Source organism: Carya illinoinensis, chromosome 2 (genome assembly GCF_018687715.1).
Source record: "Carya illinoinensis cultivar Pawnee chromosome 2, C.illinoinensisPawnee_v1, whole genome shotgun sequence".
NCBI lineage: Eukaryota > Viridiplantae > Streptophyta > Magnoliopsida > Fagales > Juglandaceae > Carya > Carya illinoinensis.
Genome location: NC_056753.1, coordinates 19,462,593 through 19,488,511, shown reverse-complemented (window position 1 = coordinate 19,488,511; position 25,919 = coordinate 19,462,593). Strand labels below are relative to the sequence as shown.

General features: G+C 35.3%; 1 long non-coding RNA gene across 2 annotated transcripts; it reads left to right on the top strand.

The window, feature by feature from the left end:
• The first annotated feature begins 5,650 nt into the window (after positions 1–5,650).
• On the top strand, positions 5,651–24,723 carry LOC122300259. Of its 2 annotated transcripts, XR_006239966.1 has the most exons (5): positions 5,651–5,816; positions 6,465–8,848; positions 10,834–18,007; positions 18,160–18,306; positions 24,084–24,723. It is a non-coding gene; the product is annotated as an uncharacterized LOC122300259 (long non-coding RNA). The 2 variants fall into 2 exon arrangements; XR_006239965.1 differs by having other exon boundaries at positions 5,651–8,848.
• Positions 24,724–25,919: the final 1,196 nt, after the last annotated feature.

The window sequence follows — 25,919 nt, the reverse complement described above, 5'->3', positions numbered from 1 at the left end:
GAAAAAGAATCTACTTTCTATATCAGCACTCATTGATTAATAAATAATTAAAAGAAAATAATTAGTCCACAAAGAGATTCGTGAAAAATTATCTTAGAAAGTTATGCAGCATGATGTGATACTTTAAATTATAAATCTTTCATTATTCTAAAACAACTCCTTTGTAAACACGGTAGTTCTTATATTAATTTAACTACAAGAAAACACAAATTCTTGTTTGAACTTTATGCTTTGTTTATTTTTTCTTGGACTTGACAGACACCTCCTTAGATATTTTAATTATCACTTCCCATTTGAGAGATGAGCAATGATCTTTTATCGTTCTCTTTTTCTCTTAATTGAATACTGTTTGTTTCACTTCACTAAATGTGAGACGTTATGTAAGAAAGCAAAAAAGAGCAATTAATTCAAATAAAATTATATAAACTTTAATTATGACAAATTAAAATAATAAAGAATATAGAATATTAAGAATATCACCTGCCAAAATATACTTCAAGATAGCAAAATTGATTTTATTTTCAAAATGCAAAATGTTTAACTTCGCATTCCTATCCATCCTTAGATTATATATATATATATATATATATATATATATAATCTTTTCACAGGACTGATTGGAAATAAAATTGATCAAAGTGTATTTAGGTCTCATCTAGTTACATAGATGAGATAAGATAATATGAAAAATATATAAATAGTAGTGAGATAGTTTGTAAATATTAGTGAAATGGTTTGAATTAAGATGTTTAATGGGATTTTGAAAAAAAAAAAGTTGAATAACAATATTATAAAGTTAAAATATTGTTAAAATATAATTTTTGTTTTAGAATTTGAAAAAATTGAATTATTTTTTATATTTTGTTTAGTAATTTGGAAAAGTTATGTTGATTAAATAATGATTAGATGAAAAAGTTAAAATTTAAAAATTTGAAATTGAAAGTATTTGTATTTAAATGATATTTGGATATTGAGATGAAATGATAAGTGATAAGATGGATAGAGACCATTTATGAAACTAAACGGAGTCTTAATATTTAGTAGTCCATGTAAAGTACTAGATTGGAAGACAGTACCCTTCATACTACTGATATGGCAAAAACTGGCTTGCAAGAGAAGTTTAAAATTTTCTAATTTTATATGTTTGACACATTTATGTGTGTACTCCACACTAACTTGTAAATCGATTTTTATTTTATTTCAATATCTCTCACGGTTAAATCATGTCGATCACCTCATGTTAATTTACTGATAATTATCAATGTGACAGAAGGATTTTTTTTATTCATAGTTTGGCTGTAGCTTAGGGCCGGTGAAACACTTTAGTGGCATGGAGAAGTTTTATTTTCACCTCCAAACTATCACTATTCTTTTAATAATTTGCATCATTAATTCAATTGATAAGCTCAATATGACAAAATCTTAGAATCTTTGCTTGACTTTTCTAAAATGCCCTCACTTGAATTTAATGAAAAAAAGGAAAAGAAAGGAAAATAATGTTATAAATTAAAAATAAAAAAAGACCACCCATGAGGGTTATTGCCAAGGCCACCATGTTTCTTGCCTAAATACCACATATGATTTCCTGATTTAGGCAACCAAGAGGGTGGCCCGGCCCTTTTCTGCCTTTTGTTTGTGAATGCTATTTTCATTTTTGTTAAATCAAGTGAAGATATTGTAAACACTTGGTTAAAATTTTTTTGGGTTCTATCATATTACATCAGGTTAATTGGAAGAATGGTTCGAATGTAAGAAATTGGTAATTTACGGTATTATATTGTTAATTTTGCTAGTTTGGTGTGCAATTTTTTATTTTATTTTTTTAAAATTAAAAAATGGTAGTTCGATGGTGCATATATATAGCAGTAGTTTATATTCATAGATATTTTTGAAGTATTTTATAGAAATTCATATGTGATTACAGAACATGTATATAGCCTCAAACTAATTAATGGTATTCTCTCATAAAGCAAGAGATCATGATCTCAAGCGCAATTGGGCTTCAATCCTCATCATCAATAAAATTAAGAAAGCTTAGTTAAACAGTTAATTAATTAGACTTGCTATGATTTAGGACTTGTTTGGTAATTGAGGTGATCTCATCTCATCTCATCTTATCATTTAATCATTTCTATACATCATTCAAATAGAAATACTTTTCAATTTTAAATTTTTAAATTTTTTATCTAATAGTTACAAATTTTCCAAACTTCAAAATAAAAAACAAAACAATATTTTAATTTTATAATATTTTTATTCAACTCTTTATATTTTCTTTACCAAAATCTAATAAAACATCTTAATTCAAACTATTTCACTATTATTAACAGAATCACCATCTCATCTTATTACCCAAACGAGCCTTTAGAGTTCTTTTCTTGCACTTTCTCATCACACAAACAATCAAATCTAAAGCACTGCTGAATTACAGCATGCAAGAGATGACAATGGATTAATCATGGAATTATGGCGACTGCGTTTGAAAAATAGATCCTCTTTGTCTTATGAAGCACAAAAGTCCCCTCTCATTGTCTCACGTTACCGAATCATATATATATATATATATATATATGAATAATATTATATATAGTTGTGAAATATACAGACGCACAATCGCTTTGAAAGAAAGTAAGATTTATGATTAAAAAGTTAGTTTTTTTTTTCAAGTGTGTCCCATATTAATTAACTCACTTTTTTTAAAGAGACTGCGCATGCAGCGCTTGCATAACCACCGTTACAAATATCATTTATATATATATTTTATAGAAACTTGCGCCAGTACTCTTCACAAGTTAGCCTGGGTGTTCATATATATTGTTGTCGATCGGGCTTCTGGAACTATGTAAGGCAATCGAATCCGGCCAAGAGAAAGAGGTCATTGGGGCAGAGAGGAGCATGGTAGAGTTTATCTAGTTAAGGAAGAAGTAAGCTCATGTGAGAGAGGAGAATCAAGAGAGAGACCGAGATATATAGGTTTTTCTGTTTATATATACGAGAGTGAATTAGGCTTATGTACGGTGTCATTTAATAATAAGAGTAATATTGATACTTACACAATATTTTTCACAAAATATTTCACAACTGTCTTAAGATAAGGATATTTTTTTAAAGTAATGTTCTAGGTAAGAGATATTTTACAAAAATACATTTCGTTTTAAAATATAGTTGTGAAAGTGTTATGAGAAATATTGTGGATATATATGGTTAACTATTCCTCTACAGTAAGACATCTTTCATGGGTTCTTTTCATGATTTGAAATTAAGGTCTTAGAGGTTGTTGGATCATGAAGGTAATTCAATGAAAGCAAAGGCCAAAATCATTGCAAAAGATCAGAAAGGACAAGTAGAGTAGAGTTTATCATTATATTTTTATATATATGTGCATAAAAATAAGGCTCCAAAGCTGAGGCAGATCAGGGAATATATAGCTTTAATCTGTATCATATTATTAATTATCAAGCTTGAGAAAAGAAAGAAATAGACGCCCTGTGTCTGTGGAGCCTCGATTTGACTTCCCGCACCTTTGCACATGTTTTATAGTTGAATTGAGCAACCCGACAAATGAGCTGGTCGCATAGTTGTTCGTCCAATTAACTTTAGCAGTCTTACTATTTGAAGTGTTATAGTTATTTTTTAAATTGATTAAGGTGTAAAATCACTCTAAAATGTGAGATATCAGTCTGTGTGATTAAGGTTTTGTTTGGCAATATAGATCATCTCATCTCATCTAAAAAATTCTTATAATTTCTTTTCCAAACATCACTCAAATGCAAAGCATATACTTTCCGATTTCAAGCCTTCAACTAATTTTTCATCTAATTATTATATAAACATTACATTTTTCCCAAACTTTCAAATAAAACACAAAAGAAAACACAAATTTTTTAATTTCAAAATAAAAATAATATTAAAATAAGATTTTAATTTTATAAAAATTTTATTCAAATTTTTCTCTCTTCTTTTCCAAAACTTAATAAAATATCTTAAACTAAACCATTTCGTAACTATTCGCAAATCATTTAACTACTATTCATGATATAATTCTTATATCATCTCATTACCCAAGCATCTCTTGGTATATATGAGAGCAGATCCGCGTTTTCTTTTTGAGAAATACTCTAACCACAAAATGATTATACAAATATAATCCTACAAACTGATATGGTTTGACGTGGTTTGTTAGATTGTAAATTTTCTTTTATTGAAAACAAATATGATAGATTACAGAAATCACGTTAGTTTGTAAGATTATTTTTATATAATCCCTTTCGTAGCTGTAGCATTCCTCTTTCTTGTTCTGTTTTCATAATAAAAAAACTTGTCATGATGGGGACCAATAAGCATGCCTAGCTATCGACATATCTTTTATATTGCCTTATGTAATTTGATTAATCCCATAATTTGTGTGACATATCTTAATTAATAAGTATTATTGTCATTTAATAAGGCCTAAACCATGGGATCGATGTGGTATAATATTTTGTGTGTCGTCATTGTCGGTAGCAATATGCATGCGCCATGCATTATTGAAATGCGTATCCGTATACAAACACAACTTGAAAAAGAAAGGTCAAGATGGGAAATAAAGGAAACAAAGAGAGAGAAACAGTGATGAAACAGGCCGGGGCAAAATATTTGTTTGCGATTAGGTGGTTTTGTTACCATACCAAACTATCTCATTTCAATTTATATAATCATCATAATTTTTATAAATTTTCATATAAAATATAATAAATAATTCAATCTATTCAAATCTCAAAACAAAACTAAAATTAAAAAATTATATTATAACATTAATATTTTATTTAATTTTCAACAAAGCATAGTACCTAAACTATGTAACCAAATGGAACTTTATTCTCTAAGTTCTTAAAACCTAATTAAAATAAAATTGAATTAACATGAGTATTGGACAAGTAAATCATATAAATATAAGTTAAATAATATCATAAAATAAATAAATAATTAAATCGACAAATTACATGGCCAATATATTGTAATTTTATGTTAAAAAAAAAAATCAAAGGTTTTGGTTGGATTGGAAATCTGGAACGTGTACGGATTAATTAGTTTCGGTATAAATTAGACCAAAATCAAGTCTTTTTAAAAGAGTTTCAGTTTAGTCTAGACTGACATTAAATATAAAATGCACAATCTCTTATAGTTTAGCATATCAAAAGGAATATTTAGTTGTTAGACACGAAGAGATATACTTTTAACACTATATTAACAAATTTTGGTTTTTCCACGAGTTATTTTTCCAAGACAAACCATCGTGGCAAATAGTGCTCTATTCACATGAACAATATTAGTGGGGACTAAACACGCCTTTAACCACAAGTTGAGGTCGGTCAGTAAACTTTTGTGGTAAATGCTTTTTTCCTATCGATGAAATGGATTTTTTCCATGATTTCAGGTTGCCACTAATAAAATAGACAGTAAGATTTGGTGATCGTGGGCTAAAACGTTTTACATCAAAGAAGCCTTTTTAACCACTAATGTAGATTGTCGCAAAAAAAAAATGCTCCCGGTCAAAATTTTTACTTCCAGTAATTTTTTTAGTCACGATTTATTTATTTTTTGCCATGACTATAACTTGCGGTAAAAATTTAAAACATAAACACCCCCCTCCCTTTCCGTTCCCCGCAATATCCCTCTCTCATCTTCCCTTCTTTCATTTCTTCCCCCCACCCCACCCCACGCGAAACACATAGTCAGCCACTCTTTTTGCGATTTTCCTACATAACGCCCTAGCCTCCACAACCACCTCTGTAGGCCGTAGTGGGTGCGTCCATCCTCTCTCTCCTAGGGCCACAGTAAGCCTCTCTCTCTCTTCTCCCTATGTTTTCTATCTCTATTGGTGGTATGATTGTGTAAAATTTTTGATGATATGATTGTGTAATATTTCTATAATGTTGTGACGATATTGTATTCCCAAATCTCCACCTTTGTTTTTTTCAGGCATTATTATATTGTTATAGTGGAGAGTCTTCCTTTTTCACAACTCTGTTGTGATTGTCATTGCATTGCCTTACTTGTGTTTTGTTTATGTCTATTGGGATAAATATTTTATGCTTCTATTTTGGGATGCTGGAGAAGAAAAATGAAGGCTTGTTTTTATGTTTTCTAAATTGTAGTTGTGCATAGAGTAATGATACATGCCTGTTTTTAATATTCTTTGCTTACACAGTATGCCGGCATAAAACTTGAAATCCAGAAAAATAAATAAAAATAGTATTTTTATTTGGAAGTAGACATTGATTGTAAAATGGGTTGTAAAATAGTCATATTGATATCATTATTCTTCAGCATAAGAAATTTCTTAAAGTCTTTTATTCTCTCTGTTTTTTTTTTCCTAAAGTTTTTTTTGGACACTACCGAAAGCTATTCTATCTCTTGGTTTCCATAGTTTTGTTTATCTTTAAAGTGAACATATTTTACCTCAATTTCTATCTTTTTTTGAGGGAGGAGATAGTTTTTTAGTGTCACCATTTCTTGCCCAATTATTATTAAGGAGTTAAACAATTGCACATCTACACTTATATGGACAACATGATGTGGAAGCTGAACATTTCTTGGACTCAAGTCAAAGGTTTTATGTTGTTTCTTCTTGAATATAAGTGTACAAGTGTCAATTGTAAGTGTTGCAATACTAAATAAGTCCCCTAATGTTGCAGCCAATGATTCGCTTTACCTTTTTGGTGTCTCTTGAGATTTTTTTTTCTTTTGATTATGCTAAAATCTGGACAGCTATTGGAAGCCTCTGATTAACTTCGAAGTTATTCATTCATTTGTTTACTTATGAATTATAATTTTTACAATTTCCATCGCTGCCGTTGTCAATATTGCTACTACTTTTTTTGCTAAACATGGTAGATTGATTGCTTATTCTTTTGTGGAGTTTGTCCTAATTATTGTGAATACATTTAAGTTGAATATGTCATATGTTTGTTGCTCTTTCCCCATCTTTTTGGGGATAATTCTGGTATTTCTCACATGGACTTGCTGTGGCTGTACCTTGGCATTCTAAGCTCCCAGCCACTAGCAATTTCTATGATCAAGGTAAACATCTAGCCATCACTTTTGATTGGCTATGCTTTTGAGTTTTTACTTTTTGACACTTGAGAAACTACTTTATGCAAGAACTATGCAGATGCAGTAACCATTAGATAATAAAAGAAAGAAAAAAAAAATGGAAAATTTTGGGCCTAATTTCCTCCTGGACCTAGATAGCAGAGTACTATGATATTATTGAGTTAATTTGTTATGCTTTTGCACTCTTTATTAAACCCATTTTGCATGTAATACTTCTTGGCTTGTTATAAAGTCCCTCACTTCATGTACAACCCATTCATTGGTCTTACCAATCAGCAGTCTTATTTCCTTTCCTCCACTACACTGTTAATGATATAAGGGGCGTATATATGATTTTCAACCATTTATTTCAGAACCCTCCAAACATTGTCAAAATATCCCTTAATCTGATTAGGATCAATTAAGCCATAGTGTAACAGCTTTAATTTCTTCAAGGAAATTATATATAAAGTGGCAGGAGAAAATTTTAGCCCCAGTGGAATGACTTACTCCACAATGTTCTTATTTCTTACTCACTTAGATGTGCTTGTCTGTATGTATGATTTGCAACATGAAATAGAAATTTTTATTGAAAACTTTGAATAAGACACCAAATGGATTTTTGGATGGGTTTTAATTTGTTTCACATTTTAGAGCAGAAAGACTAGAGTACTGCTTAATGTTATATGGCCTTGTACATTCTCCTTTTTCATAGAAATATTTTTAGGCACGTGTAATTTAAGATAAATAAAATTAGTAGCTTCTAGGATACATTTGTAATTCATATTGCTCACAAGCCTTTATTTTTTGACCCCAGCGGCCCCTAATACAAGTAAGCCCTGATTATGTTCCTTTTTGGAATGATGTATTGTCTGGATCATTTTACCATGATAGCTACTAATGTTATTGATGTGCACAAGAAAATGCATGCAAAACTAACTAGTACTTTCAATATCTATAAGTTCTGTCATATTTTTTAGATTGAAAGTAGGAATACCAATGGCCATGTCACTATTCATTTGTACCAATTGATTCTTACTAGAGCTTAAATATAAGCATGTTTGATGCAAGAAACTTGTACAGGGATAGAGAACATCTAATACGTATGGTTACTCACAGTTTATAATACAAGGGAGACATTGAGTCTAAAACGTACAAAGCAATCACAATTAGGTTCACCTTTACCTACCCACAAACACAATGCAGATTAAACACCTTTCATACTTGACTATATAGTAATCTGCATAATCCCATGAATTGTTCTACACTGCACAACTATCTGGAAGTTAATATTCAGTTCATTGCTTTTCGCCTTATAATGAAAAGTATACCATGATTTTCCTCCTGAAACTAATATAACCTTCTCAGTCTTTTTGAACTTGCGCACTCGCCTCCAAGTATAGAGACTAATATTACAGATTTTTATATTGCCTTGTAATTGCACATCCAATTTGAGTCCTCCTTACAAACTCTTTTCTACTACCTGGTCAACTGCATAAGATGGATAAGGCATGGATGCATATTGAGGATAGATTGCATTCCAATCAGTTCGCTGAAGGTGTTAGACAATTCCTAGCTATGGCGCGAGCCCACACACCTAGTTCTGATCAGATTAGGTGTCCATGTAGGAGATGCTGGAATACAACTTTCCACCCCATTCGTATAGTTGAAGATCATTTGTTCTTCAAAGATTGAAAGTAGTGGTCCACTTTATCCAACCACTTGTACGGATCTCCCCTACTAAACTTGGGAAAATCAACTTTAGGTCTCTTAGGTTGTAACACCCCATTCCCGTAGGATAGAGACGTTACTAACAAACATAATAAAATGCCCGGTAAAAAGACTCATTACTCTAAAATACCTTATTTATTGAAAGAAACTTAACTGAAAGGATATAAATAGTCTTGAAACTTGAAACTGAATAAAGCAAAACATGAGCTAATCTTAAACAAGACTAATTATTGAAATGACATAAAAGAAACTTAATCCTTGTGTAAATGACACTTATTCATCTCTAAGTCCTTATACTAAATCTACTCCTGGCCATCCAGCTCTGCATCATCATAATCACCATCTGTGGCAATCAACATAGAAGAAAACAAAAAGACAAACAACAAAAATGAGTCGAATACTCAGTAAATAATACATCATACCGTAAAATACTATCTAGCTTAGCATAAATTTGGTTTTTAAAGCCTTATCATAACTTTCATATAACATTCATGGATTAACATGGGTGGAAACACTCATAATCATGGCAAACATGAAGCGTGAATGCATGAGTAACTTGTTTATCTTGAATTGTACTTATTTCATGGTGAACCATGCTTGAGTCCGTGGCACCACATAACTTGTCATGTAGTGAAACACGCTTGAGTCCGTGTTTCACTTAACTTGCATAACATGAAGTGAAATACGCTTGAGTCCATATTTCACTTATCCTGCTTGACGTGGAGTGAAACACGCTTGGGTCCGTGTTTCACTTATCTTGCTTGACATGGAGTGAAACACGCTTGAGTCCGTGTTTCACTTATCTTGCTTGACATGGAGTGAAACACGCTTGAGTCCGTGTTTCACTTATCTTGCTTGACATGAAGTGAAACATGCTTGGGTCCATGTTCACTTAACTTGCATGACATGGAGTGAAACACGCTTGAGCGTGTTTCACTTATCTTGCTTGACATGGAGTGAAACACGCTTGAGTCCGTGTTTCACTTATCTTGCTTGACATGGAGTGAAACACGCTTGGGTCTGTGTTTCACTTATCTTGTTTGACATGAAGTGAAACATGCTTGGGTCCATGTTCACTTAACTTGCATGACATGGAGTGAAACACGCTTGAGTCCGTGTTTCACTTAACTTGTGGTAACCACGCTTGAGTCCGTGGTACCGTCTTAGCATAACTGTGGTAAACACGCTTGGATCCGTGTTACCTTAAAATGTTTATCTTTCTTGATACATGATAATTTTCTTGGACTTCTTAGACTTTTCTAACATGGCATATTCTTGTACATGGCATGGCATAACATGATATATTCTTGTACATGGTATAGTATAGCATGACATGGCCTAACATGATTTAATCATTTTATGACATTTCATGGCATGCATGATTTGAGAACTAATGAACATGTCATACATGATTAGGCTATTTATTACATGGCATGCTTGACTTAAGTTATTGCATGAACAATACATGGCATATATGGTCTAAGTACTACATGAATGAAGCATGCATGATCTGGCTATTTTAATTCATAGAATACCTATCTTAAATTATTATATGATCATATCATGATTTCCATGTGATTTTTGTAACATTCAATCCATCAATCAACAATCCGTAAAAGCATAACATATATATAGGCTTACTTTCATGTAAATCATCGTAATTCATAGAAGTTCGTGAAAGCAATCTAACCTTGACTTGGCTCTTAGCGCAACGTAGATAACCATCAAAACCATATCATATTATCATACCCAATTATAATATTTACATTACGTGTACATTTATATGATCATACTATTTACCTCTTAGCGCTGCTTCAGAAATCTCACGTCGTAGCTCGTGACCTATACGAGGCACTAGACGTTACTAATCTTTCTAGAAAACGTGTCGTAGCAATCTAATTACTTAAAATCTTACCATAGAGATAATTTAATAAATAAGTAATTAATAAAAAGAATAAATATAATCATAACATAACTAAATAATTTCTAACTGACTTAACCTAAATTCTAGGTTCGTATGTTACATAGGTCCCCAATCATAAGCCCGGTTTCCTCTTCTCTCATCATAGTGCTCATCATCATATCTTCTCTCATGGTGTCTTCTTCCCTCAAAGTGGTCTCCATGGCCATAGGAACCAATCCCTCAAGAGTGATGCTTGAGGAAAAGGAACCAATCTCCCTCAAACCTTAAAGGTGGAGGCTTGCCTATATCGTAGGAGCCAAGTGTTCTTTTGAGATGTACATAGTCTTTTTTCTAAAGGGCGACCACTTGTATTTGGTCCATTGTCCATCAGGCGATGAACGAACTGTTTGGGCTTGTACATATTTCAACATTTGGAATTAATGAAGAATGACATTAATTATTCCTATGTTGTGAATTTAGATTTTCTGGTACTGCAAGGTCTTAGTCACCAACTAATCCTCTATTTTTCTGTTGTGAGTTTATGTCTGAAACTTGACATGTGCACTTCCATTTGGAGCTAGGCATGCTAGATTCTCGACCAACATTAGGTGTTGGCACCCTTGGCACCACAGATTCTTGCCATGATTTCTATAAAGGAACGGGGTGCCATGTATTGTGTTGTAGCTTCTAGTAAGATTGTAAATGAATCCAAAACCAAACTTACATTCAACAGGAATCCTAGTAACATATATAATAGAAGAATCAAGGAGATATGGGGTGTGCAAGAGGCTATGAGACATGAAATATATTGAGGTTTACTAGCTATAATTGGCAAATCAAAGTTTAGATCTTTGAGAGATGTCAAATAAGGGTTTGGAAAAAATTACAAGGCAGGAGGAAAAGTTGATATCTCAACTAGGCCAAGAAGTATTAAGAAAGGCAATTGCATGTTAATGTTATAGATTCTCAAGCCAGCATAGGATGCAACTCTAATGATCATGTAGGCCATGACTTAAGTTAGAGCATATCCCCAGACAATCCTAATCCATGCCATGTTCAATCTTCAAGATCTTCACAGCCAACTCAACCTATTATCAAGGATTCTACTGTCACATACTAAGATTGTATTTAATACTTTGTTTCCATTTTTAGCTTGATTGATTTGTTGTACAGAAATTATTGTATTTACTCAACTGCTATAATTACTCATGAAGTTGGGTATATGTTTACTTTTAGCATATCAATGAAATCATTGAGCTTTTCCTAGCATCCTTTGTTTGTTTTCTTACATGATATCATGAGCCACACATTTTATACCAATTTCGATCCGAATGGCTAAAATCTCCTCTCACTTCTTCCTTTCTTATCCCCAACATTACACAATTTATCTCCATTAAAATTTTTTTTGATCGGTAATCAAGAAGTTTTATTCATCATAAGTGGCAAATCCCAAGTACATAGGGCATATACTTGAAAGATACCTATCTAGAGTTTACAACCGAAATAAGAAAGTCATGAACATTTAGTCCATTACATACAATGGCTCCCACCCAAGAAAACAAAGTTTTGAAGAAAAAAACTTTCAGCTCCCCCATTGTTCTCTCATGGTCTTCAAAACTTCTGTCAATTCTCTCTTGCCATATGCACCAACACATGCATATGGGTACCATTTTCCATATTGCTGCCACCTGTGAATCTCCTCGTAGTCCACTCTAGCAAGCTAGAAAATCCACCAATCTATGGGGCATGACCTATGCTACTCCAAGACCCGTAAAGAAATCTGCCCACATGGTCCTAGCCACCTCACAGTGTAGAAACAGATGATCAACTGATTCTCCATCTTTCTTGCACATACAACACCAATCCATTACCATTACCCGACGTCTTCTTAGGTTATCTGTGGTGAGAATTTTACCTAGTGCTGCTGTCCACACAAAGAACGCTGTTTTTGAAGGAGCTTTCGTCTGCCAAATGCTTTTCCAAGGGAAATTGAGCATGCCTGGGCTGGATAAAACTTTGTGAAACGATCTGACCGTGAATTTACCTTTCTTTGAGGGACTCCACAGTATCCTATCCATGGAGTCCTCTGTCATGTGTATTGAATACAGTGTTGCATAGAATTCTGTGATAACCTCCAACTTCCAATCTTGTGCTGCCCTAGAAAATTCCACATTCCAATAAGGGACGCCATTAGAGAAAACCAACAAATCCGCTATCATTGCATCCTTGACTCGTGCTAGCTCGAATATGGCGGAGAAGTTGTCTTTGAGGCTCCGTTCACCACACCATTTGTCATGCCAGAATCTAACTCTCGATCCATCCCCCACTACAATATGAGTATGTCTCCTGAAGGTCTCCCAACCGTTCCTAATGTTCTTCCACAAGCCCACCCCATGTGGTCCACGAACCTCATTTGAACACCAACCACCCCATGCCTTCCCAACACGTTCAGCTATAACTGACTTCCACAGAGTGAGTCTAAAGACATAAAGTAGGTGGGGAGGTTAGCTAAGGTAGTTTTAATCAAAGTGAGTCTACCACCTTTAGATAAATACAACCTTTTCCACGACGGCAACCTTCGCTCCATTTTTTCATTCCAAATCTGTTCAGATTTGAAAGTGGCACCAAGGGTAAACCAAGATGCTGCAAGGGTAGAGAAGAAACCTTACATTGCAATAGAGCAGCAAGACCCGCCACTTCAGGAACATTCCCCACCGGTACCAATTCAGACTTGGATAGATTTACTTTCAAACCTGATACCGCTGCAAAACAGAGAAGTAACGCCCTCAAAGATTGTATGTGCCCAAGATGTGCTCCACAGAAAATGAAAGTATCATCAGCAAATAACAAATGGGAAATGTAACTAGAACCATTCCCCACTGAGAAACCATAGAGATGACCCGCTTCCACAAGCCCTTCAATCATCTTACTGAGAGCTTCCATGACAAAAAGAAAGAGTAGCGGAGAGAGCGGATCTCCCTGTCTCAAACCACGTGAGGAGTCAAAGAAACTCACCAGTGAACCATTTACCAAGATAGAGAAGCGAGTTGTTGAAATGCAAAACTCCACCCATTTTAGCCATTTCTCTCCAAAGCCACATCTTGCCAATAAGTAAAGCAAGAATTTCCAGTTAACATGATCATAGGCTTTTTCCATATTTAGTTTGCAGATCAACCCAGGCTCATGGGCTTTGATTCTTCCATCTAGCACTTCGTTTGCAATAAGAACCGAATCTAGAATTTGTCAGCCTTTGACAAATGCATTTTGTGGCTTCGATATTAATCTCTCCATTACTGTACTCAAACGATTCGCTAGTACTTTGGAAATAATCTTGTAGACCCCAGTTATCAAGCTAATAGGACGATAGTCTCGAACATCTGTTGACCCCGCCTTTTTTGGGATAAGTGCTATAAAAGTGGCATTGAGACTTTTTTCGAAACTGGCGTGATTATAGAATTCTAGAAACACCTGCATGAGGTCACCCTTGATCACCTCCCAACAAGTTTGGAAAAAGCCCATAGTAAAACCATAAGGACCTGGGGCCTTATCACTAGCCATTCTTCGGATAACTTTGTGTACTTCTTCTTCGTCAAATGGTCTCTCAAGCTGCTCTAAAGACCGTTGATCTATTGTTGAGAAAGACAACCCATCAACTGTAGGTCTCCATTGTTGTTGTTCGACTAGTGAGTGTTCATAATACTGTGCAATGTGGTCCTTGATGCTTGCTTTATCCGAACAGACTACTCCATCCACCATCAATGTGTCGATGGTGTTGTTCCTCCGATGTGAATTAGCCACCCTATGAAAGAACTTCGTACACCTGTCCCCCTCCTTAAGCCATAGTGCTCTGGATTTCTGTCTCCAAGATATCTCCTCCATCAATAAAGCTTGTTCAAGATCTGTGACTACCTGATTCTTGTGGGTTTTTTCCGCTTCAGTGAGAACTCTTGCCTCCTACTCACCCTCCTGGCCCTGTAATTCCTCCATAAGGGATCGTTGTTGTGAAAGCACATTACCAAACACTTGTTCATTCCATAGCTTCAAATCTTGTTTCCGTGCTTTCAATTTTCTTGCCAAAATGTAACTCGGAGAGCCTTGGAACACGTAAGAGGACCACCATTGTCTGATCCTGTCTACAAAACCATAAGATTTTAGCCACATATTCTCAAATTTAAAATACCTTCTGCCTCCTTGAATACCTCCACAGTCTAAGAGGATAGGGAAATGATCTGAGCACACTCTATGTAGGCGTCTTTGGGTTACATCAGGATAATGTAGGTGAGGAAACTACCTAGGTTACATCAGGATAATGTAGACACCTCAAACTACCTTATGTAAGGTAGAAACCTAGGTGTCCACCTTTCTACATTAGGATAAGGTAGAAACCTAGGTAGGTTACATCAGGATAATGTAGGTGTCCACCATTAAAATTGACACCTCAAACTACCTAGGTTTCTCAATTTTTGCCTATCTTGCGCACCTATGACCTCCTCGGCATCGTAGAAGGCACAAAATCCTGCCCTTGACAATATCTTCCTATTTCCGAAGATAATCTTATCCTCTAATTCAATCCAACCTTAGTCCTATGGACCAAAATGGATCAGTTTATGCTAATGCCAGCCTCATTGAAGGTGTCCTTTCCATTGTCTATGGTCTCAACACTTCTAAACATGTATGGACCTCACTTGTTGCTAGGTTGCTTCACATTCAAGGTCTTATATAGCCTAGATCAAAAGGAAACTCCAAACTCTCAATCAAAACTCAAAATCATGCACTACATCTCTTCTATTGGCTAAACAATATGCTAACCAATTGCTACCATGGGCAAATCTCTTAAAGATGATGATCCCATCTCCTATATTATTAGTGGTCTCCACCCAACTTATACTACCATTGTGATTTTAGTGGTTCACTAAAATCATTTTAGAAGGTGATTCTTCTAGCATTATAGATAGCCTTCAAAGAGAGTCTCCACTACTTTCTCATCAGGGATGCATCTTGGAATAGCTTAGAACACTCCTAACAAATTTCATGAAGTTTCCCATGCCGGTAGAGAAGGGAATGAAGCCACTCATATAAGTATATGCGCAAAAGGTTACAAGCATATCAAAATCCAAGATAGGCAACCAAATCATTCAAGTTGGACTGGCTCTTGAAGCACTTGTTGGAGTTTTATCATTGCTACAATGGAGTGGTCTCAATTGGTACCAATGAGTATTCTTCCCTAGAAATTTTGTGTAATACCATCAGAGTGGGTTTGAGCTTAAAAATTGAGAAGTGTTACAGACACAAAAAAGTTACACAAAAATAAACCCAAAAATAGTCATGACTTCATTTGATCCATTAGATCTACTTTACGATAAAAGTAACTTTACCATCTTAGGTGCTACATCAAGCCACGTCACTTTGCGATTTTAATTTTATGCAATTTCTTTATAGTTAAAGTATTTTTCTTAAAATCCTGGGTTGTGATGATTACACTTGGAAGTTTTGAAGAAAATATCTGAAGCCTGAGGACAAGCTTCTTTCAAGGGTGTGAGAATTATTGTGTACCCAAAGTAGCCAGCTAATCTACTGCCAACGGTCAGCCATGAGACATTATAACCTTCCATAGAAGAACCAACAAGTGACAAGAAGATGGTATAGGCCAATGACACATGTTCTTGGAGATGGACCAAATAGGATTGCTGGCAACAGTAATTTTAGATATCTATATTTTCTAGTTATTTAATGTAAAATGTTATCAGTTATTAAGTCTTGATACATTAGGCTTAAGGGTTACTATTAGTTATGGGTAGTTTTTCTTTTTCTTTTTCTTTATATTTTTTTATTTCTTTTATGGGTAGTTATCATGGTTTCCTGTATGTGTGTTTAATCCGTTAGAGAGACGAAGAATCTTTAGAAGAAAATTGTGAGTTTATGTATTTGCGAGAGTGGCTTTTCCAACAATTGATTATGTGCAATTGTAGTATAATTATTTTAGTTTTGTGTTGGTTTGGTACCTTTCAAAGATGTTTCAAAACCCATAAATAATTCATGTTAACCTGAAAGGAATTTCAAATCAAATCACAACAATTGATCAGAATAAATCCCAAATCAAATCCCTGAAAAAAAAAAAGCACCTTATACGACTCATTTCCCTCCCAGCAATCCCCTGCTTTCTATCTTCCCTCATGGTGGGTTTTGTTTTTTCTATCCTAAATCCAAAGTGAAAGACATTGCCACAGACTACAACCCACGCAATGGATATCAAAAGATTCGATTTTGATGGTTGCAAGTTTTACCGCTGATGATATATTGACAAAAGCTGATCATCCCAGCAAGAAAAGCAACTCGTATCGTCTAGGCGTTGGCTATTGAAAAGTATGTACAATGCCGCCAATTTCATATCTGAGCCCTATATTTTTTTTTTATTTGTTTATTTCATTTCGAATGACCTTTTAGTTCCTTGGAAACTTTTGTATGTGTGATTGAAATGGGTTTATGTTATAAATTTGTATGTGTTTTCAATTATGAACATAGTAATAATAAGTTGAACAAAAGAGAATTATGGTAGTTCAGGAGCCAAGGATCTTCAGAAACACTCGTGCAAATAGGACTGAAAAGATGATTTTCATTACATTAGTCTGGTCCTCAAATACAAGATAAAAATAACAGAAAGCCAAAATAATTGCAACAACTAAAATTATTGAAACGAGAGAGACACCCACGTGCCTTAGCGGTCAAAGACCTGTTCTAACTCCAGTCTAAGCACATAATTAAAACCAATAGAACATACTAACAAAATTGACACTAATAACCCATTCAATTAAAGGAAATAAGACAGAAGAAGCACTGCACGTGGCAAGGCAATCCGAATCCTTCGTTCAGCTCCTAACACAGTCCCTCTTTTTAAAATCCTTCCCCTCATGGTCTGGAAACTTCTACCTGAGCTCATCTAGATCTTCCCACGTAGCATCTTCAGGAGTAGCTCCCTTCCATTGAATCAATATATCAACTCTACCTTGTGTTCCCTTCTCTTCCATCCTTTTCGCTAATACTTGGTTTAGTTCAGGAGATAAGAGTCCCATCCGACATGATGGATGGAAGGTTGGGGATGAGGTTAATGTGAGGTCCAAGTTTCTTATTAAGGAATGAGACATGAAAAACAGGATAAATTTGTGAGTCAATTGGGAGATTAAGCTTGTATGCGACCTTATAAATTCAGTTGATCACCTGGGAGGGACTGTAATATTTTGGGGAAAACTTCAAGTTCTGCAGGAGTGCCACTGTCATTTGCCGATATGGTCGCAACCTCAGGTAAACCCAATCCCCAATTTTGAATTCTCTTTCTACTCTTTTCCTATCTATATCATATTTCATCTTTGCTTGTGCTTCTTAAAGATTTTCTTGGACCAATGCCATTATATAGTCACGACTCATCATTTCCTCTTCCATGGGTTCAATTGTAGTGGAGCTTGGTTCATAAGGTAGGAGACGTGGCAGTTGGTGACTGTAAACAATCTCAAAGAGGCTGACTGGGTAAAGGTGTACGACCATTCTGCCAAGGAAAACCATCGTGCCCTATTCTTCGGTCGGTCACCTAAGAAGCACGTGAGGTAACATTCCAAGCCCTTTTTCATAATCGATCTTGCTTTGCTCATCTGTTTGGGAATGATAAGCTGAGCTCTTAAGCAACTCGGTCCCCACTAATCGGAAGCATCTCCTTTAAGAGTTTACTTGTGAAGATAGGATCTCAATCGCTAACTATGGTTTGTGGCATTCCCTGCTGTTTAAAGATGTTGTCCATGAATAATCGAGCAACATTAACAGTTACATATGGTTGAGCCAGAGAGGAAGAAACTATACTTCTTGAACCTGTCCACAATTACATTGTGGCTTCTAAAAGGTGTAAGACTCCATACTGATGTCGACCCATGCATGAGTTGGAATTGACAAGAGTTGGAGGATTTGAGCAGGGTGGAGATTTTTTGTTTTGACGCACTAATACACATTGCATTCTCGGATGAAGGTTCTCACATCACATTGCATCCCAAGCCAGAAAGACTCTCTTAATCCTTGAGGGAATTTTGTGTGCCCACAAGAAACCACCTAGTGGACTCCTATTAAATTGGTGTAAGACTTGTTGCTAGAGTGGTACAAGAGTCCTTAAGTGCATTCGACCCTTGTAAAATAATAAGCCATCACGTAAGTGGTACTTGTTTGGGTAAAGGGCCCCTTGATGGTCATTGTTGATTAGCTTCTACAACCGTGGGTACACTTGGAGAAGCTCTTTCATCCATGTAGCTGGATTGCACTAATGGCCTTCATCTACACGTTTATGATTGTTCTCGTAATTAGTTTCTCTTATGAATTAGAGTCTTCATCCTTATAGTTTAATCTCGATAATGCGTCAATTGCCTTATTTTCCCTTCCACATCTATACTCCACTGTAAGATTGAACCCCAGCAACCTAGAGACCCATCTTCATTGGGCAAGGGTACCCACTTTTTGTTCTAAGAGGTACTTGAGAGCTTGTCGATCTGTCCTTACTGTAAACTTGTGCTCAAGTAAATAATGTCTCCACTTCCTTATAGCCAATAGTACTAGTAATTCTTTCATAACTTGAGAAAAATAAGCTCCTCCCCTTGAGCCCCTAGCTGGCTAAAGTAGGTAGGCCAATGGTCTCCCTTCTTGCATGAGAATTGCTCCCAAACCTTCACATGAAGCATCACACTCATTTATAAACACATTAGAAAAATATGGTAAATCCCAAAACTAGAGGTATTACCATGGCTGCCTTGAGCGCATTGAATGCTTTGGTAGCATCGCGCCTTTGTCTAGTAGAATGAATTCTTCTTGAGGAGAAAAGTTAGTGGAGCTGCAATCCCTCCATAATCCTATATAAATTTCTATAAGACCCCGTGAGACCTAAGAATCCTCTTAAAGCATTGGGATTCTTAGGAATAGGGGTGTAAGAAAACCAGAAAACTGGTTATTCCTAAGAATCCTAGAAAACCGGTTGAACCGAACCGAACCGGTGAGTTTGGTTTGGTGCGGTACCAGTTCTTAAGAACCAAAACAAGTCCTAAACTGATGTGGTACCGGTTTTCATATTTTGAAAATCGGTTTAAACCAAACCGGACCGGTATTTATATTTATAATTTTTTATATTATATGTTAAATTGTTAATTAATATAACATGAAATTTTAATCTTTTTATTCAAGTCTATTAATCTTATAATTTTAATATAACATTTGATATAACATATAAATTTTAATCTTATAATATAACATTAATATAACATAAAATTTTAATCCTAAATATAAACATTAATATTAAGTTATTAATATAAGCTTACTTTCGATATATATATATATATATAATACATTTTTGGCATAATATATTATTATTAAATATATATATATATATATATATATATATATTGTAAATACGTTTTTACACATTTGATCATATATACTCATATACAAAGTCTAAAACTTATATAAACTATAGTTAAATTCAATACTATATTAGTATGTGTTAAATATTATAAAATAATGTATTTATACTATAATATGAATAGAATCATAGTTTAGTATATGTAAACATCATATTATTACTAACATTAATAATCTGTGAAACCGGACTAGATCGGACCGAAATCGAAAAAACCAATTTTCCAATTTCACTGTGAATCAGTCCTACTTAAAATTTTTAAAATCGGTGTATACCATTTCGATTTTAAAAAATGTACAAAATTGGACCTGTTACACCCCTCCTTAGGAAGTGGCCAGTCCAGCATTGCTGATATTTTCCTAGGATTGGATTTAACTCCTTTAGAAATTAAGAGGTCAAGATATTCAACCTCTTGGCTGCCTAACATACACTTGGATGGCATGGCATATAGCTAATGACTGTATAACACTTCCAAAACAGCCTTTAAATGCTTCAAATGATCATCCAATGTCTTGCTATATACAAGCATATCATGAAAAAATGCAAGCACGGATTTTCTAAGGTAAGGTCTAAAGATTTCATTCATCAACCTTTCAAGGTTGATGGTGTGTTGTTAATCCCAATGGCCATTACAAAAAACTCAGTGTCCCTCATATGTGCAAAAGACAGCTTTGGGTGCATCTTCAAGTCTCATCCTAATTTGATGGTTTCTTGACCTTAGGAAACAATTCAACGCCATGCAACCTCATGGTTTTTGGGGACGTGGCACTAGCTATGGCATGCAATGAGATGTCCAGTAATTCTCCTCGCTGCTCCTTTATTTCAGAATTAGTTCCTAGCTCTATGGTGGCTGGATTCCTTCCTCTCCCTCTTTTTCTTGATCTATCTCCATGCAATTTTGGGTTGGTTACATTTGTGTCAAGGTTGATATTATTCATCACAATAACAACATAATCCCAAATTTCTCATTTCTTGTATTTGATTGGGCATGATTTATTTATTGCAGTAGGCTAGTTTTCAAGGTGGCTAGGTGTTATTTTGAGGTGGTTGTGATGGTTGTGTTGCTAGTAATCTCTAGATGGGGTTAGGGGCAGGAAGCCATGATGTAGTTGGCTTGGTTGGTGTGGTATAGGGTGTGATATAGGGGTAGTGGTGCTGTAGCTCTTGTTTCGCCTCTAGACTTCCTCTTCTTGCAATCTAGATAGGCCAAAGACCGCAGAGAGTGTAGTAGCTTGAACATGGTAACTACTATCCTTAAATCATTCCTTTGGCCACTCAAAGGTACTAATGCAAAACTCCCCCTAAGACCTGAAATTTTGTTAGATAGAATTTTGAAATAGATATGATATTCTTTTGCTCTAATAGTCTGTCTGAGCATGGTATAAGCTTCCAATGGATCTTCATAAACTGAAGGCCCAAATCAAACTCTAAGAGTGACCAAAAGATCATTCCAACCAGCTATTGGACTTGACTCAATTAACTAGCAATCTACAACTTGTGATTTTTTAGTGTCTCAGAGTATGATAAAAATGTTGTACTTTGAGATCCATTCAGTGGGTTCAAATCCATCGAAGTGAGGAAAATTCAAATGAAGTATATGAGCTTGAATTCGACCTTGTCCTTAAAACATAGAATTGGCATTTAAATTTGTAGAAGACCAAGTAGATATTGCAGTCGAAAACTAGGAAGTTTCAAACCACCTATCAGCTGTTGATATCAATGCTACAAAGAACGGATGAGGAAGCTGTGATCTTGCTGTTTGATTTTGGTTTCCGTAATTGACATTCAAATTTAAATGTATTGCTGAAAGTTAGCATTTGGATATCAATCAATCAAAAATACAAGTACTCAAAAATTGTATTACTTTGTTTTCTTTTATGGTATCAGACTGACCAGCCAAGACAAATGTAAAAAAAAAAAAACAAAAAAACATGTCTTCCTCTCCCTCATCTTCAACCAGACTTCCCACCTCACCCTCCCATCCAACCTTTGTTATTTCCATGAATAATGTTGTCACTATCAAGCTTACTTTTGAGAATTATCTCCTCTGGAAAGCACAACTCATGCGTTACTTCTATGGCCAAGATTTATTTGGCTATCTTGATGGAACCACACCTATGCCTCCAAAAACTTGTCTTTATCACCCAACTTGAAAATGGCCCCATCACTGAAACAATCAACTCTGCCAACACTCACTGGGTCCGACAGGATTACATCATCCTTAGCACTCTCATGTCTTCTCTCTCTGAATGTGTCCTTGCCCAAGTGGTCAACTATACCACTTCACATAATGTTTGGTGTGCTCTTGAGGAGAATTTTTCTTCGCGATCTTGTGCCAAAATTGTGCAAATTTGCACACAACTGGCGACTGCTACCATAGGTAGTAAAACTGCTACTGAATATTTTTTGTTTATTAAGAAACTAACCAATGAGTTAGCTATTGTAGTCCAACCCATGACATGCGAAGATGTTATTGCCTATGTTCTTGTAGGATTAGGCCATGAAAGTTTTGTGGCCTCTATTTCCTCTCTCTACTTCTCACAACAGAGGCACGCATCTCTCGGCATCAACTGGCCTCGCCTATTCAGTAGGCATCGATCAACGATGCTCAAAAGCAATTGTTGGCTTCCAACGGCTTAAGTTCTCACTATCTGTGAGGTTTTGTTTACTTTGTTCTTAGTAGGCTCTATCTAGTGTCATTGAAGGAGTATAATTATTATCCCACCAAGTCTCAAAGGCTCAGTTTCTGTAAGTCAAACTACTTAATCCTTGTGTTTGGAGGAAGCACACCAATGGAGGCAGAGGACTTGGCCAAACGATGGGAAAGGCTACAGCTAACAACGGAAGAAAGTTCACCTATCCAGGTGAAACTGGATGGGCCAAAGGAGAGGATCAGGATGGGGGATTACTGCATAGTGGGACGGGCTATGGTGGAGAAGATGGTAAACAACGAAGCTTTTAGAACCACAATGTCACAAATTTGGAGGTTGCAAGGATGGGTGAAGTTTAAAGAGATAGGTGACCAGAGTTTCTTAATAGAATTTCAAGAACTGGCAGATAAGGAGAAGGTCTTGGGTGGCAGGCTATGGTTCTTCGACAGGTGCCTACTATCTTTACAAGAAATCGACGTTAAGGTGTCCATTAATAGCATGCAGTTTCGTTTTGAACCTTTCTGGGTTCAACTGCACAACCTTCCACTAGGCACGATGACAGAGGAGGTCGACATACAATTTGCAGAATCCATAGGACATGTTATCCGTGTAGATGCAAAGGTTGATGGACGTGCATGGGGTCGTTGTTTGAGGGTGAGAGTGGCTGTCGACCTTCACAAACCCCTGCTTAGGGGGAAGTGGATGCTGTTTGAAGATCAAGAGCATTGGATCTCATTCAAATAGCGCTTACAGAATTTCTGCTTCCACTGCGGTATCCTATACCACAAAGGTAGAAACTGTAACAGTATACGCCATGAACAACAAAAAGAAGACCAGGCCCCCCACCAGTTTGGTCATTGGCTAAGAGCTCAACCCATGCATATAGATATCTTTAGTATCCGTAAGTATGGTGGGTCAAAGGGTGGAGCAAGTGGAGGAGCAAGGGGAGGAGCATACGGTGCCAGTGATTGAGCTAAGATATTGCATATTTTAGCTATTTAAAACCAATGTATTTTAAATTCATCATGACATTATTATTGGTTTTAAATGGAAAAATGGTTAATAAGAATAAATACAAGTTGTGATTTAAATTGATTAATAGCATGAGTTTGTGCTTAATTTTATAACTTGAGATTCAATTGGATAATGTTTATTCATATGCATATTTTATTTAGAAAGCTTAGTATGAGATAAATTTTGTGTGTGATTCATATGTTAAATTTTTTTAATAGATTGGAAGTCATTAACGCATGCATGACTCAAAACAATGAATTTTGGCTTGTAGGTCCTATACACATGGCATGGAAAGATATATTGAATTGATGACCACCTCTAGATTGAAGAGTGCCGTATGCACTTCATCCCACCAACTCAACCCAAGTCCAAAAAGGAGGCTAAAACCAAGAAGAGGCATGTTGAAAAGAAAAACAAATAAATATGGAAGTGCATGCCGTGCCATGCTTGACTTGGAGGAAGGAGTTTGGCAGCACCAACTTGAATTCAACCATCTATATATATATATATATGTGTGTGTGTGTGTGTGTGTGTGTGTGTGTGTGTGGCTGGACGGTGCAGTAGGTACAAGAGAGTGAGTTTTCAACCAAGAGATTCCGTGCTTGAGCTTTCAACCAAGGGATTCATGAAATGAAAAAGAGTATCGGTGCATGAGTAGGTGAGAAATTGAAGATGGAAGTCAACTGGAATAACATGATTAAAGGGAAGTTGTTGGCTGAAACATGATCCCATTAAAGTGAAGAGAACCGGTGCATTTGAGCTACATAAACATATGAAAAGCTAGAAAGTGATCCGGTTATTAAATGAAGAAAAAGATGGTCTATTTGAGCTGCTGTCCACCGAATTGTCTCCACCAAATTTGACATTAAAAAAGTCATCAAAGGCTGCTGCCTTTCCACTGAATTGAACAAGAGCCGAAATGAAGAGAATAGAGAGAGGCATGTGAATGTTGTGCTGGAATTAAAATGTGTGTGGCTGGACGGCAGAAATTGAAAAGGTGTGGGAAGAAATAAGAGAAGTCGGCTGGAGTGAATTGTAGTTGGGGGAGTTTGGCACTGAATTGATATATATATATATATATATATGCATGTGTGTGTGGCTGGATGGTAGAATAAAGGTGTGAAAGAATAGATGCAGTGATTGGTGTTCGGTGCATGATTTGTTTGAGCTGAAGTGTGATGTGCTGGAATTAATTGAGAGAAGTCGGTAAGTGCTTAATGTGTTGTGCTGAAACTGAAAAATAAAAAGAAGAAGAAAGCAAAGTCGATGCATGATTAGAGGAAAGAGAGCCATGCTTGACTTGTATAAAGCAAGAGTTGGCTGGAATTATTCTAAAGGTGAAGTGTGAATGCAAGATTGAAGTGTGAATGCAAGATTGAGGTATGAATGCAAATTAGGTGTGAATGCAAATGAAATGTGAATGCAAGAGGCAACTAGCCAAGTTGTTCGGCTATAAAAGGGGTGCAGTCCAAACTTACAAGAACAACTTTGTGCTTTGTTATGTTGTTTAATTAATTGAGTCTTTCTTGTATTCGGATTTTTGTTTTTCCTTTTGGCTTCAATGCTCTGTTGTTTTAGAATTTTTATTAAGTGTATTAAGAATTGTTCTAGAATTTTATTTCATTAAGTGTAATACCTTAATTTCTATTAAGTGTGCTAGTTTGTTTCATTACTAGTTTGTTTCATGCAACAAAAGAATTATTTTAGAAGTTTTAATTAAATATGCTAGTTGGTTCCATACAACAAAAGAATTGTTCTAGGAGTTCTCATTAAGTTTGTTACCTTAATTTATTGCAAGAAAGGTTTGGTTGTAAGCTTTTGTTTTTGTTTTTGATTTTTCTGAAACATCATACGTGGGGAGTAGAGGAATTATTCTAGAGTTTTCATTAAAGGTTTGAAGATTAATTTTCAAGAGTGATACATGAGAAATTGTTTCTTTTTGCTTTAGATTTCAATTGAATGGTGAAGGGGAGTTTTCGTCTAGACTTTTCGTTCTCTATTTTATTTAACTTCAGTTTAAAGTTTATGGAATACTTTTGAGATTTTTTTTGGCTTAGAAGTTTGGGTAATTTATTTGCTGTTTACTTATTTCGTGTTATTTATTTTT